Below are 15,120 nucleotides of genomic sequence, written 5' to 3'. Positions count from 1 at the left end.
TCCGAAGCCACTTACGCCCTCTGGTGGTCTCACATCAGATGAAGAAAGTTATCCACCACTTAAATTGCTCTGATGAATATAAAACGTCACTGCACAAAAATGTTGTACATTTTATCTGTTCGCCCGAGGAATTATTTATTTCCTTGTGCATTAATGACATCACTAATTCATAACAGGACCATCGAAATGAAGGTTTTAGTGTTGCAAGAATGTTCTTCACTAATATTTTGAAAACGGAAAATATTTCTTCTTTTTAATTTCATTAATTCAAAGCCTTTCTTTGATTTCACCACTCCTGAAACTCGGATTTCAAATACTGTGGGTTCTAGGATTGGCCTCAGAACTCACAGTATTTCAGACAATAATATACGCTGTTAGAGACTATGATATGGCGTCAATTGTCTGAACTACTCTTCCTCGGATTCGTTTAAAAGCCCGGATAGTTTGGGGCTAATTATGTGGGTGTGATTGGATAAGGACTGAGATCAGCTATCCTCCAGTTTCCAAAAATTAGGACTAAACAGCCTCATCTACTCTCTCTCTCTCTCTCTCTCTCTCTCTCTCTCTCTCTCTCTCTCTCTCTGAAGAACAAAAGTCGTTAGCGGCCTTTATGTGTTTATATTTTAAGAAAGCAAACGAAATGAATATGTGGACTCACGCTGAATCTCTCATTTCATTGAGTAATGTTCTAGAGCAAAATACTAAGCGATGGATCTCCTGCACTCCTGTTTGAGAGAATCCAGTGGGTACGAAGGAATCAACGCACAACCCTTTGGTGCAGTCTCCTGTCGATCAAGTTCATGTTCTCTGCCCGACAGCTTATTATCGCCACCACATTTATGGACGTAAACCACAGTCGATCTCCGATTTAGTAACTGTCCTGCAAATGCACAGTGTGACTGACATGACAATCACCTTGCCTTCTTACATGAGACAAGAATGTAAAGGATATTTTCCAAATAAAATACCACGAGGCTATTTTTTTTATTGTACATGTTAAGTTATTTAATCCGAATATCGAATACCGCGCATCATGATGTACATAAAATATCTTCACTTACTGAAATGAAGTCTCGTCTAAACATCTGTTCACTGTTTTAATCACGTAACACATACCTGATCACTTTAGCCTAAGCGTGCTACGGAATCTTAAAAATATTTTTTTTTATTAATTTTCGTTTTGTATTGTTTATTTATTTATTTTTTCATACTCTCTAGAGATCAAACGTGGAACTCTTTCCAGCCTCCAATAAGCGGGCGATGACATTCAACTCCCACCTAAAGACAATCACAAATATCCATGCCCGTGGCAGGATTCGAACCCGCGCCCTGTTAGTTGGAGAGCGGGTACGCTAACCACTTGGCCAATGAATGCATAAAATACATCAGCTATTCCATTAAAGATAAATATTCACTTAAAGAACGTCTTGAGTTCATTTAATTAACTGAATTCCATTAAAAACAAACTCGTCACTGTATTAAACGGGTATTATTATAGCGAGGCTTATTTCTAATAGAAAGACCAGCTTTTGCAATGTGGATCGAAACTCATTTGGGTGCACGAACTCACATTAACACATTTCACAAAAATGGAGAAAATGAGAAAGTGCACGTGTTGTCTTCTCAGTCTTCTCCTGTCATCTTCCTAACCCCTTCATAGATTTCTCCTTCGCAGATTTAACCACTTCTGTCCTCTTCATATATTCATCACCTGAGTCGATGGACAACAACTATTATAGTGTAAAATCGTGAAATATGTCTTTAAACAAATTCTTTGTATTAAGAATTTTTTTAAACAAATATTTCACGATTTATTTGTCCGTTAATGTGAGGTTGTTATGAGTTAATACGACATTATATTATCTGAAATTTCATTTCAGTTGTAAGAGCTTCGATGCTATTAAAGCGTTACTATTTTTATTTTTAAGATTCAAATAAACTGATTTAACAACAACAACCAATTCCTCCCCCCCCCCCTCAGAACTCATAAACGATATTTCCCAACTAATTCTGTGGATGATAACATTCCTGAAGCCCAGCACAGGACGATTCAGGAGTTTAAAAAACTATTCAATGAGGAAGACCAAAGAAAATTGCATTTTGGTTGTGACCGTTGCTGACGACCCTCTGGAATTAGTGTTTCGAGAGTGGTTGAAGACAAGTCAGAGGGCATCGAAATTTCGTGACTGACTAGTCCTTTGCGATACTCACACGGAGTGTGTCTCGGACTTGAAACAATTTCAGGAACAGTCGTTTTGATCTGCAAATTGAATCTTGTGACTTTCTGAGGAGGGCCTAATTTTTCATTAATTAAGGAGAGGGTGCGTAATGTAATCCGCTCTGGAGAGTCGAAACAACTTGCTTACTGGAGGGTAAGCGCACACCGCTTCGCACGATCACTTTGTTCCCAAAGTAGGCATTTTTCAAATCTTGAAGTCTTTTGTCGCATCCGTTTCGTTCGAAGATCGTTAAGGGAGGCTGCTGTTTCAGGTGCGGTGCTGATCATGGACACGAAATTGTCGTCGTGAAGGCTAAAGGTTTGAAAATGCCTCGTTTGGGAACAGAGTGACGATGCGCAGTGATGTACGCTTATCTTCCAGTATGTGTCGGAGGTGTCTACAATAACTCGAACATGTGAGGATGCCTTTCGTCTACTTTCTCATCGCAAGAAGGCTTCTAAGTTAGCATCGAAAAGAATGCGACATTCCATGTTTCTTAAATCAGTTCATTTGGTTTGTGTTGTGTCTGTTAAGCGCTTGGGTAAGGCAAGCTTGAGCTACAGAAACACTGGATTATTAACATTTTCTTTATTATTTGTATCCTGTATTGACTATACGGTTGTTATTATTATTATAAAAACTTCACCGCGAATATCAACTGCAAAAATGGTAGGTTTAAGTCGAAAAGAAGACTTTTTCGGACAACTGTTAGCGACGTGTAAAGCGAAGTGTGAATAGTCACAAAGAGAGGACACAAACTGTGATTACTGCAAAATATTTAATCATTTCTTTCTTTCCGGTTACATCCTTTATCCATCGCACAGTGTTCTGCAACCCACCCACACCTGAAGTCGCGATACAACTCTGGATACGACTCCATCAAGTGTTGAATTCTGTACAGGAATACTTCGTCAGTCGGTCTCGCAAGACGAAGACACCCTTGCTTCCCTAAGAAACGAAGCCATCCTTTTCACTAAAATAGGGGACTTCAAAGAACACGCGATTGTTGGCTGTTCTTACTCTTCTCTTCGTTTTCACCACCGGGATTCAGAGGAAATAGAACTTCTGTTCGCCAACCTCTTAAGAAGGCGCACGCATCTCATTTACAGAGCAACTATGCTGCGCGGGATTATTTAAGTACTCTACTGTCTGTCACTGCATCATTAAGGAGGCTGTCTACTTAACAACGAGCGAAATCTTCCGTTAGTGCCTAAGAGATCTATAATATTCTGTAGATGGCGCTGTAATCGACTCAAGGAACCATTTGCATTGCGCAAAGTTATCCGTATTGTTCCCTCAGTCCCTTCTTTGGTGGTCGTAAAGATCACAACCCTGTTCAGTGAGGGGGACCGCATCTACAAACTCCGGTTACAAATGTGGATTTTTTTTTCTAAGCGACTATTTGAAAGGGTCAATAATGGGACTACAGAAAAGAGGGGATTTATGTACAACGAACTGGAGGGGCCTATGTACAGGGACAGTACCTATATTTTCTCTGCTGGGTGACCTTCTAAATGTTTCTGGGAGGGAACGCTTACCTAGGGAAAAAGGAGAATTATGGGAGTGCAGGAGGCAAGACATCACCTGTAAATGTTTCATTATTGTAGTCTGTGAATACTCATCAATATGATACAATCATTTGAATGCAGGGCGAGACCTCATTTCTACTTCATTTCTATGCTGAAGCTACCATGTTGTGAGTGGTTGTAACTAAGCCTAAAAGGGACTCGAGAATATTTCTAGTTTCTAACACAGTAGAGCAGGTGCTGTCCCCAATCTGACTAGAAATACTACTGCTAAATTGCACCCTCTTTTTCATCCCACAATGAGGGGATGTTTTAGGGATAATAACAATTTGGCACGTTGTGATAAAGGGAAAATGGGGATATTCAGACTTTTTATCCGTATAGGATTGTACATTGAGATCTTTGTGCAATGCAGTAATCATGTTGGAAGGTTGGGCTGAGCAAGTCTTTGAGTAAACCTAGGAATCGTAAGGAAATTCAGGATCAATCTACGAGTGCTGTCCCTGTTGAGTTGAAGTCTTCTGGAGTGAAATCCAGAAATGAAGCGTCCACTTGACTTAAGACTACTGCATTAATTTCAGTTCCGTTTGCAGAACTAACGAAGAAGAAAGCATTTCTTTCACTACATCTGGACAACTTGAAAGGAGGTTCAAAAACGTCTCTCGTGAGCTCTACAGAAGCCCTTTTACCTCGCTCTTCAAGCGCTGTAATATTTCCCGTGTCTGACTATCAGAGACACCTGGCGACTGTTCTGAAATGGAAGAAGGGGAGAGACAACATAATCAGTTTCTAAGTGCTGCCTTTGACGCCGTAGCAAACCTTTCGTTAAAAAAACGAAACCATCTGCGGTCTTCGTTTTCAATAGAAGCCTAAGATAGTATTTATTATTTTTACTGTTATTTTTTTAAACCAAATTCTTCTTTATCGCACTGAACAGATAGTGTTTCTGGAAGCAGCCACGAGAGGCGCATATGCAGAATTATAATGACGTCATACGTCTCGGAGTTTCAAGAATGTACATGGTGCTCATCCGAGGAAGTTATTTAGTGAACATTTTCCGATGCATATCGATGCAGTTCCCCGTCTGGAATCTTTACGCTGAGCTGTAAGGGGAAAAAATAAAGAAAGAAGATTAACCAAATATACATATGAATGTATGAATGGTAAATATATGAAATTGAATAAAAAAATGTAAGCAAAATATTAAAAACAAATGAGTTAATAAACATATTTAAAAAAGGCCTAATTTTAATGTCCAAATTAAACTTTCGACATTTGAAAGATGTCTAAAATGGATTCTATTTTATTTTAAATTTGCAAATTTATTTTTGCCATCTGAAAAATGGATCATCGCAGATTTCGTCCGTTGCAATTGACATCAAATCATTTGTAGGCGATCTGCGCTGCCAAATTAACTCGTAAGACAGCAGATATATGAATGCGTAAGTCGGTGTGTGTTTTCTTCTCTCACTCTAAATACTAGAACACTGACAGAATTTGTTATTTTTAGCACTCTTCCCCCTCCCCTCCCACAAAAAAATTATTGCGGTGACATTCTGTCATATTCTTCAGCAATTTCAGTTTCTCTACGAGCTGAAATATCTCACGTGATTCATTAATTAATGACGTACATAACCGTGACGTACTCGCTCATGCATACCTAATCGGAATCAATCATCGCAGTGAAAATGTTCGACTCGAACCAAACTGTTTTATCAAACGCAGAGTTTAGTAATGCAAGTCAAAGTTTCCCTAACAAATTAGCTCGCTAACAGAAGTCGTGCTTTACAGAAATGAAGGAGGTCTTACACTAAGTCTCGGATGAAATATACAGCAACAAGGATCGAAATCTACTATCTTAGTAGATCTCTTTGGATACAAAGAAAGAAGAAAACGTATCAAATCTATCTGAATTCTTCGCAAACTTGTTCTACGAGATCTGCAAACGTCCAACATTTCAAACTCCACATTACAACAGTACGTTTTTTTTTCGCTGATATTAGGCGACCCGTCAGAATGTTGCCCGTGGTTACGAGCAGATTCCCTGACGTCTAAATCTCAGGAAGCCCTGCCAGTGTGTCAGGAACATCAAAATACTTCCGCACTGCAACTATTTGCTGACGTGTTGTGACGTCACATTAATCCACGCCGGTCTTCTCTTAAAGGAACCACATTCTTTACTGTCTAGTACGCTTTAACTGCACCTCGTCTCCGTTCTGCGTTCAACGAATTAAACACGACAACCAACATCATATTATATTTACAAACAGAAACATTTTTACCAACAACAATAATCACGTGTGAAATATTTATGATATTTCGCACAACTGTACGTTTATAAGCAGCGATATTTTTCTGGCGATAGCGTGAATCCCCACAAAGTTACTCTTTGTGAGGGACTTTCAAGTGAAGGGCAGCAAGTCAGTCTCATAAGGAAAGTGTGGGTTTTCCTGCACGGATCCAAAGGGATTTGTTCCCGAATTTCAATAGAGATAACACCAAAAATCAGGTTGAATACACCTCGTTGTCTTAGTTGCCTCACTGCGATAATAAATAACAACATCTCGTGTGTGTGTGTGTGTGTGTGTGTGTGTGTGTGACATGAATCGAAGCATAATGAAAGCAATCCGATATCATCATCCTGTGTAGGAGTGTCATCAAACGCACAGCAGACAGACACGTGAACAGAACAAATGCAAAGAGAAACAAACGCGTCAGGATTTTTAAATTTTCCAACGACTCTTCCATTTGCGAACGAGCTTCAGATCTCATGAGTTGTAGTTAAGCTTGTCGCTGAGCATCTAAGAAATCGGTACGCGCGCGCGCGTGTGTGTGTGTGTGTGTGTGTAAAGATCTGCATACTCTTGATGGTATTCGAAATCAGTTCTTTCAGCATGCCATGCGAACTGCATCACTGGCTTATTAATGGAGAATATCACCAGTGTACGAAGTGTATTTGAATGCTGAAAATTATGGTTTAATGATCTGCCCAGAACTGTTTCGAGAAAGTATGCATAAAAATTTTCACTCTTGGGGATTAAAGAGAGACTAAAATATTTAAAGTGTGGTGATCACAGCACTTCATAAAACCTACGTCGTTGCTGTGATTACTTGAGTGTGTTGCAGTAGGTAGACGAACAATATCGTAAATACGAGGAAGCGTGTCCTCCCTGTTGGTGCCCCAAACCGCAGCACTTGAATTAGCCAAGATGTCAGAGGACAGATAAATGGACTGACACTCTTATAAAGAGACGTAAATAGATCCCGATCTCTAAAACACTTGGCGTCATTACGGTTTCATCAGGACCGTTTGAATCCTTCCCAAAATAAAGGCGTGCACTGCGAAACAGCTTTTATCTCAAACGTTTCCGCATCAGAAAAATAAAGACGAGATTCGTCGCAACTCACACTTGGACAGAACATAACAGGGAATCTGAAGCGGGGGGAGATTGATGAGGAGGAAGGGGGTGAAGGTCAATTACCCGAGTACACATAGGTAGACGATGCACACACGGTATTTGAAGGAGGAGGATGAGACGAAGTGTTATCGGCTGAATTAGAGGCCAAAAGGACAGAACGGACGCCACTTACGGGAAAGACAGATTCGACTGCTATTTCTCTTCGCCAGATGACCTCGCTATGAACGGGAGTTAAATGGAGGTGCAGACAGAGAAACTCAACCTTCGTCTGTAGGTGGGAGCGGGGGATCTAAACAACCGGGGACGCGAAATCTCGAGGGAGCAGCGCAGAGTGCCAAGTGGCCTGGATGTTGTGTTTAGAAGGACTTAGGGGATGATTAATTTCTTCTGCTTTCGCTGAAAGGAAGAGCCACAAGGGAAGTCGCGGTTTATTTTTAACCTTGTAGGGCTGCTCATGCACCATCTCTGTGTTCCGCCCCTCGAGGGATTACGCTAATAAATTGTCCTGCAAAGTCAGGCATCGAGCAAGCGGCTCTGTTGGCTTCGGTCACACGCAACACGATCCCTCTTTACGGAGATCAACACGTCTTTAATTAGCCGGACTAACAGGTCCAGCTGCTGCTGGGAACGAAGCTTCTCCATCGGACCGGGTTTCGCTTCTTCATTTCTTCCCAACGAATTGCCATTTTCTTCCCTGAACGAACGCTAACTAGATTTTCACCTCACCCGTTCTTCGAAAAGTACGACTTCTTGTGAAGAATTCCTGGACTGATTATTCATATTTTTTTTTAAAAAAAGATCATTCGCTCATTGAAACCCAACAAAAAACTTGTCTCTTCAGATCTCAAGCCAACCAGGCACTAAGGATCGGAAACTAAATCTTACGAGAAAAACGGGGAGAATCACCACGAGGATCACCACGAGGATGCAATGCTAAAAAAAAGCCTTTTCGATTATTTATATAGGCAGGCCTGGTTGGCCGAGTGGTTAGCTCTCCAACCCACCACGGATGGGTTGTTGTGACGAATGATATCTTAGAAGATATTCGATGAATTTCATCGTCCGATGCGACGCCACTGCCTCGTGTATTGGAAGCCTGAAGTGGCCCGAAAAGCTTCGTGTTTGATCTCTAATGCGGGATTTCTGGATTATGTGAATATGAATAAAATACAAAACTTATACGAAATTAATAAAGATAAGAAATCCCACCAACCAAGTTACTAATATACTGTCGGTTTACAATCTATATACTGTTGTACTGCGATTGAATAAAGATGGGTGGTGGCATTGACGTGGGCGGTAAGTCCTCATTCGCTGAAGGAACTACTATTAATTATTATAAAAGAAATCAGTTAAAAACAACTGATTTCTTTTATAATGAACTCATTCTGTATTATTATTGTTATTAATAGCGAATGATATTTCTATAATGTTGTGCTACGACTGTAAAGACATTCATTATGTTATGCATATCTTCTTCTTCTTCTTCACGCATTAGATGAAGTATCTGTTGCGCCCAAGACTTCATCTTCTTTAATGGTATCTTTTAATCTTTTTCTAGGTCTTCCTGTTCTTCTCTTATTCTTGGATTTCCCACTGTAGACTTGTTTTCTTATTCTGTCTTCACTTCCTCTTTCCACGTGTTCAATCCATTTTATTCTTCGGGTTGCTACCCAATTGTTTATTGCTCGTATTTCTCACTGTTTTCTTATATCTGGATTTTTTTATTTTATCTAATCTAGTTTTATTTACTATTTTTCTTAATATATTCATTTCACCTGCGTTTAACATTTGTCTTGTTTTCCTAGTATCTGGTCTTGTTTCTGCATTATATGCCATAATAGGCCTGATTACTGCTTTATAAATTCTGGTTTTTGTCTTTACTGTAAGATGTTTAATTTTCCCTATTGTTTCGTTCGAGCATCCTGATATTCTTGCAGAACAAATACGTTCTTTACAATTTGCATGCTGCCATCCATGGGCAGCAATTTAACTCTCCATCTCCACACACATGCGTGGTGATCACCCAAACTGGGAATGCCACAATAGTTTTGTGTAACCAACAGAATGTTCAAAAACCAGACAACAATTTTGCTCGCCGTCCAACTTGGCATTAAGCACGCGTGCTCTTTTACGCGGGTCGAAATATGAATTTCCCTGCAGAAAACAACCTACACGAGAAGCTCGTGGCCAATAAACTGTAAATGGCGAGCATGCATGCTCTCTCAGGAAAGATTCCTTAAAAAATCTAGACGATAAAAAATTATTGGTATTAAAACGCTTTTTTGTCAAACAGTGTCACGTGTGTGCACCTAAGAAAACTGAAACCTGTAGTAAGCAAATGAATGAATAATCTGCAAATTAACAATAACGGTTCTTATTCACACACACACACACACACACACACACACACACACACACACACACACACACACACACACACACACACAATGGAGAGAGAGAGGTAACCCATAAAGCATCAACATTGATCTTCATTGAAGATATATTGTAGAAAAGAAGAAAACGATACGTATTTGTCGAACATAACCGGAAAGCTGCTTTATCTTGCATCCCGTGCAGTGCTCTTCTTCCGAAGTACCGCACGAATATTCTGCAGATGTTAAATTTTTCTTTTCCTGCTTCAGATCCGCAGAGGAATTTTTTTAAAGGAGAAAAGATTTCTCTCATCCACCTGACGGTGCATTTATTCTTTTTATAAAAGTCTCTTTTTTAAATAGAAAACAGACTTTTACTTCCCAGTTTAACACTCCGCTGTCCCGCAGAACGGTATCCACGGTTGTATCAACCTGATTGTATTGGCGATCACAATTTCTAGGTAATTAACGACATTAATATTCGCAATTGCTTCTTTCTGCAAGCAGTGAACTGACAAAGTGGGTATCTACTTGTTCGGGCAATACGATAACGTGAATCATCTCTCTGACGAAGCATTTGGCAAAGCATCATGGGAAAGTAGAGACTGTCAGTGTGGAGATGTGAATATAAATCGGAAACTAAAGCGTACAGGAAATTCTAAACACAGTGACATCTCGCTAATCCGAACCTCTTTAGTCCGAACCCTCCAGTAATCCGAACTGCGCTTTAAAAGAAAAAACGTTTTGTTTATTGCATATTATTATTTTTTGTACTGTTATTTTTATTTAATAATTATTATTATTAAATAAAATTTAATATTTATTTTTTTATTATTGAAGTGCAGTATTTTTTTTTCATACTGTCGATTGTACGGTTACACCTATTTTGATGTATTGTGTGTTCGCGTTTGCATTTTCATGCTGTACAGTACGTACTGGATTGTCGGCATGAATCCCAAATATACACAAAAAGAGGAAATTCAAAACGTGCCTACTTTCGTTAAAAATATAAACCCAGACGTTGAAATTTCACAAACAGATGTTACGGATTGGATTACGGGCAGAACCGAAAGTGAATTCGGAATCAAATCAGATGCGGAAATTATAAATATGACGGGGCAGAATGAATTTGAAGACGACGATGAAGAACTCGAAGAAAAAAAAAGCAAAACATGAAGAGGCAGTTGACAGTTTTAATATGCGTATGGAATGGGCCAAGCGGAATGACACGCCATTCCACAAATTTTGATTGCTGATGCAGCTCCGAGGAGAAGCATTCGAAAAAAGTTTAGCTTCCAAGAAGCAAAAGAAAATCAGTGACTTTTTTACAAAGAAATAAAAAACTTTTTTTTGTGTGTTATTTTGTGAAACCTTGTTTTGTGTTGTGTACAAGAAAGTGATATTTTTTACGCAAATCAAGTTACGTACTGAACGATGCAATTTTATTAAATCAGAATCCCCAAAGATACAGGTACATACAAACTAAATGTTTTACTAAAATAAACTTTTATCATTTTTTGTTTTACATTATACAGTGCAGTAGCTTTTCCCTATCAGTAACTTCATTTATTTACAGAATTAAATCGATGTACCATTGAAACCTGATTATTTGTGTCTTAAACCCGTTCTAATCCGAACAAACATGGTTTTATTATTTCGGATTAGCGAGATACCATTGTATATCTATGGAATGAACCATATGAGAACAGGTTGAAGATTTGTGGGTTGCAGAAACTAGTTGATAGGCGGAGGAGGGGAGATATGATTGAGACATTCAAATTGCTAAAAGGATTCTATAGGATTAATTCAGAGGATATTTTTGAGATCAGGACTGGTGGTGGGAGAACTAGGGGACACCTATGGAAGCTGGGAAAGAGTGTGGTTAGCAAGGGTGTTAGAGCTAGGTTTTTTACTTGGAAAGTGGTGAATGAGTGGAATAAGCTGCCAGAGTCTGTTGTGGGTGCTATGACAGTGAGCGAGTTCAAGGCAAGGTATGATAGATACTGTGAGAATGTTGAACAGTTGTGTGAACATGATGTTTAGGGCCTCCCTCGATGAGTCTAAGGACTCCTGGAGTAGCCCGTAATAATAATAATAATAATAATAATAATAATATCCCTAAAACTCCCTGACCGAACATACATTCTGAACCAATGTATCCATATTGGCTATTTAATGTTATAATAACGCTGATAGCATATTAAACGTAGTCGATTAACACCGCAAGTAACAAAAGCTGAAAGTATTGTAATTAAATGGACCCTTCGTAGTACTTTTCAGATTCCTTGTCTAAAATGCCTGATCATAAATTTTGAATGAAACGAATTTTGTGACCGCACTTATTATATGAACCGTCCTGCGTTAGATTATAATTGCGATTTAATTAATTAGTTTTATTATTTTCTTGTAACGATTACAATCTGCCGACTACATTCAATTTGTTTAAGGTTTAGACACCCAGTTTTTATCTATTTATTTTTACCTGACTTCCGCTCACCAAAAGTTGTAACCCTATAATGCATTCGGAGTTTCTTCATTTACCCGCTGTTTGTAAGATTGTGCCATCACTCTAGTACACGGAGAGAAAGAAAAATAAACCTTAAAGGCCCGATGACCGCTAATTAACATACGATGCATTTGTGCACATCAGAATTTAGTTCGGTTCAAAGTAAGAGCGATTTCATACCCAAACTGTGTGTGTGTGTGTGTGTGTGTGTGTGTGTGTGAGAGAGAGAGAGAGAGAGAGAGAGAAAGCAGTATTCCTTTGATGAATATTCTGCAATGAAATGAATGACGTATTCGTTTTATTCCAGAGAATATCGTAAAATATAATACAGAAATGTGAGACTTTATACCGGGCATACACTTCTCCACCCACCCACATATCCAAGGAGTTCTTTACGGATCGCTGAACCAGGGCACTTTGCGCTTCCTACGAATACGATGATCTAACTGAGAAATGCTACAATTAAATTCTCGCAATCAAATACATCTTAAGGGGGGGAGGGTTAAAATGAAGTGATTCTATCAGCATCCATGGTGCCTTCTTTTTCATCCTTTCTAAGATCAAAGTACCTTCGCAATCCTAATCTCCGGGGATGAAGTAGTCAACATTAAGCGCTGGGATTCGTGGCTTGCAGAAGACCCGACTGCAAGAAAACTCGCCTCTTCTTATGTGTTAAAGCAAGAACCGCATTTCCCAAGTAATAAACAATCTTATAGAGGACAAGAAATACACAAAATGCACTAATAAAATACGAGGAATATGCAGAGAATCGTTAGGTAAAGGAGAGGGCAGGCAGATGAAGTTCTCTACTTGGAGCGATCGCCTGAGAACAGACCACTAAGTAACTTATTTTGAGATGTCCACGCAGTCCTGCCGAGTGGACGTGTTTAGCGACGTATCTGACCAATGATGTCATCATCTGCCGGAGAAGGTCACAAATGACCAGCCGTACGATTTAACCAAACGAGGACAGAACGTGTAACTAGAGACAGCTGGAATTAGAAACATCTGCAATCAGTATGAAGGGTGGAAGGAGTTTGATGTCTGTTCATAAAATATACTGCGCAATGGCCTCGTCAATCACTCGCTCCCATTCCTCTGCAAGGCCACAACAGACAGCAACTTTAACTTAGAAAACAGCCACTTATGAACAGGCACACATTTTCGAAGGCATTCGGTAATAATTATAAGAATACACAGAAAAGAACAGAAGAATTCTATTACGTGTGTGCTTGTACATCAAGGATGAAAATCAGTAAGCACGAAATGTGAAGTCACATACCAACATGCAAAGAGGGAATACTGCTGTGCAGTCTAATAGGGGAGCCGCTGTGTCGCAATAACACATCAGCATCAGAGAGGGAGGGAAGTAATATAGGAATAATAAAAGAAGCAATAGGAAGAGAAAGAGATAGAGAGAAAGTGAATGATAAAGGAAGCGAGGAGGTTCAGGAAAAACGGGGAAGAGCATGTGATCGAGTGAGTATAAGTCAGGGAAGAGTATGAGAGAGACTACAGCAGAGGTGCAACCGGTCATTTCTACAATATTCGCTGCAAGCATATTACAGTTCTGGAGTTTAACGCAGACTTATTCGAAACCTGCTCATTTCTGCATCTTGTTTTGCCCCCTGCGTTTGTCGGTAGGAAGTATTCCGTGGGTCTAGTAATGTATCGTTAAGAGGTAGCTGCGAAAGGAGAGCACATTTTGGCAGTGCAGCTGAAAGAAATGCGGTGAAGCTTTTGACCCAGCAGTAGGTTAACGGTCGGGGATCCTTGGGACAAGGGATCGAGTTACCCAAGTGGGATGTGCGCTTGGCTGTAGCCCAAAGAGCCCATCGCGCTATCTATTTCTCGATGTCTGCTAATGCTTTCGCATGCATCGCTGGAGCTCATTAAATCACCCCAGATTGTTCTCAGCTGCACGAAACAAAAAAATTCAACTCGCTTTTCTCCTAAATCACACGTTGCTATTCTTACACTAAAGTGCGCCACAATCGACTCGTGCATCCGAGCACATTTTAGGTGTAGTTTTTAGCACAGATATTAAGTAGCACACACTGGGGATCTGTTTTTACACCGAACCGGCATATGCACACAGAAAGTGATCGCTGCCAATGGACCATCGCACTATGAGAAGTAGCATTTACGCCGTGGTTACCCCTCGTTCTCGTTCAGTGTGCTTCTGAAAAGTGTTTCCAATTTCACATTTTCGTAATGCAGTCAATCCTAATTCGCATTGGAAGAGGGGTCGTTCGAATGAGGTGATTATTCTAATTGGGAGATGTCATATCATAAGGCACTTGAAGGGTCAACTTGTATTGTTCTCAACTTTGAATATTGGAAGTATATGCTTATGATTTTGTGTGAGCCCAAATGAAGGAAGCTCCAAAAATTACTTAAGTGGAAAGTTTAAGCCGAAAAGTACTTTTAAAGCAAACCGTCATCATATAATTGTGTCTTGACTTTTGGAAATAAACGACTGTGAAGGTTTCAGAGATTCCTAAATAAGAGGCTGAGAATGAACAGAAAAGTCTATCATTAAGATGAATAATAAAACCAAACATAAAAACAAACGTGATTGAGAGATTTCAATTAGATTGTTTTGATTGCGGTTGTGGCCTAAGCAAATAAAAACAACAAAAAAGCTCTGAGGCATGCGTTGCTCTGACCTGTTTGCATGTTCTGCAGGGTGAACCCTCTGCTACTTGCTATGAGTCCGTCTAACTCACCACTTTGACGTGAAAAATCTCTCTCTCTCTCTCTCTCTCTCTCTCTCTCTCTCTCACACACACACACACACACACACACACACACACACATACTAGCGCGCAGAATATGTATACAGGTATAATACATACACGCTAGCTTATCAAAAATATCCGGAAACCGATTTGTAGTAATGAATATGGCTATCTACATCACAATCATTGCTAATACAGGGATGAAGGGAAGCACAGAGTCTTCACAGACTAATATATGAACAGTAAAATGGGTCGTACCGAAGAGCTCAGTAACTTTCGCCGTTGCACTATGCAGGATGTCACCTTCGCAACAAATCAGTTTGACAAATTTCTG

General features: G+C 39.7%; 1 protein-coding gene across 1 annotated transcript in view; it reads right to left on the bottom strand.

Annotated features, from left to right (window-relative positions):
• Positions 1–2,978: 2,978 nt before the first annotated feature.
• LOC150103651 (uncharacterized) overlaps positions 2,979–15,120 on the bottom strand; it is a 55,760-nt gene continuing 43,618 nt past the window's right edge. The window contains exon 2 of the mRNA XM_090397726.1: positions 2,979–4,848. The gene's annotated coding sequence lies outside the window, so the exon portion shown is untranslated. The remainder of the gene's footprint in view (positions 4,849–15,120) is intronic.

This window comes from Typopeltis vanoorti, chromosome 9 (assembly GCF_054136105.1).
Source record: "Typopeltis vanoorti isolate ZY-2024b chromosome 9, IOZ_Tvanoo_1.0, whole genome shotgun sequence".
Taxonomy (NCBI): domain Eukaryota; kingdom Metazoa; phylum Arthropoda; class Arachnida; order Uropygi; family Thelyphonidae; genus Typopeltis; species Typopeltis vanoorti.
Note: the sequence above shows the minus strand (reverse complement) of the source record. Positions and strands in the feature narration are given on the sequence as shown.